This window comes from Aethalodelphis obliquidens, unplaced genomic scaffold (assembly GCF_003676395.1).
Source record: "Aethalodelphis obliquidens isolate GAN/ISIS:26980383/991018 unplaced genomic scaffold, ASM367639v1 scaffold17, whole genome shotgun sequence".
Taxonomy (NCBI): Eukaryota; Metazoa; Chordata; class Mammalia; order Artiodactyla; family Delphinidae; genus Aethalodelphis; species Aethalodelphis obliquidens.
The window spans coordinates 25199167-25202841 of NW_020837961.1; the positions used below are offsets into that span (position 1 = coordinate 25199167).

General features: G+C 36.9%; 1 pseudogene; it reads right to left on the reverse strand.

Annotated features, from left to right (window-relative positions):
- Positions 1-850: 850 nt before the first annotated feature.
- Positions 851-2271, reverse strand: LOC113626132 (DNA primase small subunit pseudogene; annotated as a pseudogene).
- Positions 2272-3675: the final 1404 nt, after the last annotated feature.

A 3675-nucleotide genomic window follows, 5' to 3' on the forward strand; every position in this document is an offset into this window, starting at 1 on the left:
GGTGCTAGAAGGTGGTAGGTTATCATGTAAATATGTGACGTAGCCACATTCTGGGTGTGGATTTCTTATTGCTAAGGTAGCTATGCAACTGGAAATGAGGAGAAGCAGAAGGAATGGTGGGAAAGAGCTAGAGGTCATGGGGGCTTGGATCACTTTTGTAAGAGGTGAGAATTACTTTTGGGTTTCCTTTTATTTCATGAAGGACCTTTACTGTGTGCAGAAATATTTTCTGTTATAGAAATTTCCAGTGTTAGGTTGTGACTCATTAGTGGGTAATGAACTTAATTTAGTGGAATTTGACCAGCATAAAGAAAAATTTAAGAGAATGAAATAGCATAGAAACAATCAATTGGATCTCATTTTGTGAGATCAAGCTTTGTTTCATGAAACTTGTTTTACTTTTATTTATATCTGAATGTTTATATTGTGCCATAGTGTAAAATGTGTATTTTTCAATTTTTTTATTTTTAAAAACTTTGATTGAAGTATAGTTGGTTTACAGTGTTAATTTCTACTGAACAGCAAAGTGACTCAGTAAAATGTATTTCTTATTGTGTGTTTTAGTCAAAAACATTTGACAACCATTGTTGTAGGGTCTACATCCTGTCCTGCCTTCTCTGAGAACTCTTTCTGGGTTACACCAGCCCCTAATGATTCATCGGTCCCTTTGCCTTTTATCACTTATTTGTGCCACATATTTGATGCCTTTCTAATGCTTTCTTGTATTAAACTTCTCATGTGTACGTGTCTGTTCTGTGTAATTGAATTTAAACTTCTTCAGAGTTGTGAATGTTAGGCTTCTTCGTATACTTAATTCTTGGTCTCTAAGGTAACACTGTACACATGATGACTAATCAGCAAACAAGTCAGATCTCAGCTCATATGTCATTTTTCAGGGATGCATTTTTCTTTTCTTTTCTTTTCTTTTAGTTCTGCTATATTTGTTAAATGGCTCTTGAAGTATTTGATTCTTGGTTAAAGGTAGAAGATATCCACATTGGTATAAAGGGAGTAGTTATTTTCAGAAGTCTTTTTATAAATCACTCTTCTTGAGAAGTTCTCCTTTTCGAGATTTATCCGGGTTTTCAAGAAACTGCTCAAAAACTTCTACAAAAGGAGCTAGACTGGTCTTCTTATAATCTCTGGTTCTATGTTTGATATCAGTTTCAGCCCCATTCTCTTTTTCTTCTTCATTAGTGGAATTAGCATCCAATTCATGGCAAATGGAACTTACAATTGGGACAGTAAATGGATCAAACTGATCCACTTTCTGTAAATCAATAGACACAGAAATGCAACCTGTTTTAGGATGAACACTAAAAGGGCTCTTCAATAAAGGATTGATTCCTTTGCTAACATTGATATCCAGTTGTGGAAAACAGTACTGGAGCATGAGCTCCCACTCAAGCCAGGGTCATTTTTGCTGTTATTCTGATACCTGCTGGCTGCTTTCTTCAAATGCCCCCAATGCTGAAGTGAATTGTGATGCTTTTGGAAGCCTTGTTGAAGTTCATCATGCATTGTTTCAGGAACAAGGGTTAAAATCTTATCCCAGCTTTCTTTATTCTCAAGAATATCTTAATCAACCAAAGCATATTCTTCAAAGTATTTTTCATTATGTTTATAGATTTTATGACAAAAGGGTGAATTTTTATTACTTAGATGAACTTTCTTTTTAACGTCCTGACCACCCTTTACAAGATTCAAATATTCAAATATCCCAGAACGTACTGCAGAGGACAGTTTTCTAACTGATTCATCACAGACCCAAAAATGAACATCTCTCCTTCCAGAATATACCCAGAGATGATGTTTAAATCCAAAGTCCTCCTTCAGTGCTCGGTTGATGATGTATATGGCCATCGTCCTGAGGGTCCAGCACTTAGAACACATGTCTGCACAACTACAATGTCTCCTCACATCGTCATAGTCTGTCATGTCAATGTCAAACACCAGTTCTTTTTCCTGAGCCCGGAAAGCTCCCAGATGCACTGTATTGTGTTGATTTGGTCTGTGGGACTATACTAAGCCTATATCAATCTTGTATGGATTCATTTTCTGCATCTCCTTTTCCAGATCACTCTGGTTGTTGAAGGATTGGTAATGAATGTAAATATCACCTTTCGATGTGAATGAAAACTCATGATGTTGAAAGTAATTCTTTACCACCCTGCCATAGTTGAGCCAGTGATAGTACTGGGCTTAGGGAAAGAGCTTCTGGTAATAAAGTTTAAGCAGCTCGGGTAGCTGGGTGAGGTAAAATGCCTTCATGGAGCGCGGAACTCAACTCAGGGAGGGATGCATTTCTTAAACCTGTTCCCTGCCTCTGCTCTAAGCTAGATCATGTCCCTATTACTGGCTCTCATAGCACTTTATTTATTTATTTTTCATTTTATTTATTTATTTAACATCTTATTGGAGTATAATTGCTTTACAATGGTGTGTAAGTTTCTGCTTTATTCTCCTGGCACTTTGTAATGTCTTCGTAACAAGTACTGGAGTTTGAATATAAGTATTTGAGTGACTAGGTAAACTGTTTCCTCCACGAAAGAGTCAACTTCCTCAAAGTGGACAAGATCTGTCGAGCTCACTTGTACCGAGCACAGTACTTGGCACATGATGGGCACTCAATAAGTATTTGTTGACTGACTGATTGATTGACGGGCTAAATGACTTAAAGAATGACCAGTAGTTCTGGCAGAGGCAGCAGGCCCATTCTTACTTGTTATCAGAAAGGTGTTTTGCTAATAAGTGTGGGATGAGAAAGAAAGACTCAGATCGAATGATCTGCGGAAGTTAGAGCTTTGTATGGGGACATTGTTGTTTTTCTTCAATTGTGCTATATCAGCACCTTATTTTTGGTTTGCCTGTACCTGGTTACGGAAGTGGATCTGTGAAGAAACAGCTATGTGAATGACACCTCCGGATCTTTGGATAACTGCTACGGAGAAAATGAATTCTACTGTATGAGGTCCAGTTTGTGACATACATAAGAAATCCCTCTTAGAACTTGTAAGCTGTTTCTCCTTCTTGATAGACTGACAGTCTTCTTTTTATTACGTAAATAAGAGCTGCTACCCCTCTGATTTCCCTCTTTGCCTTGGATGACAATGCAGACCTAAGATTTGGGTTAAAATGCAATAGGTTGTTTTCAATATGTGTATTTTGGGAATATGTATTTATCTTCTCTTTCTCCAGCCCTTTATAGCTTGCTTTTTTCACGGTTTGTCTTTTATTTATTTATTTATTTATTTATTCATTTGGGATTATGTGCTTCTGGTTTAATTATACCTATGTTAGAATACTATAGAGGAAATGGTATCAGCCTTGGTGTTGGAAAGACCTGGGTTCAAATTCTGAACAAATTTGGATGGTAATACTTCCTAGCCATGTGATCCTGGAAGAAACACCCCTCTGTGTCTTAGTCTTCTCATGTGTAAAATGAGACCAACACTATTTTCTTCATTGTTTTAATTATTATCTGGGTTATTAGCACAGCGTTCAGCACATTTTAGGTACTCAGAAAACATTAGTTCTCTTTCTTTCCATTGATGGTGTATAACTTCAAATCCTTTTTGGAGGGAGGTGAATAGGATCCGTGATAACCAGAGGGTTTGGTATGTTACTGTTACATTTTCTATATTTTTGAGAAGTTGGGAAAATAATCTTGTTTCT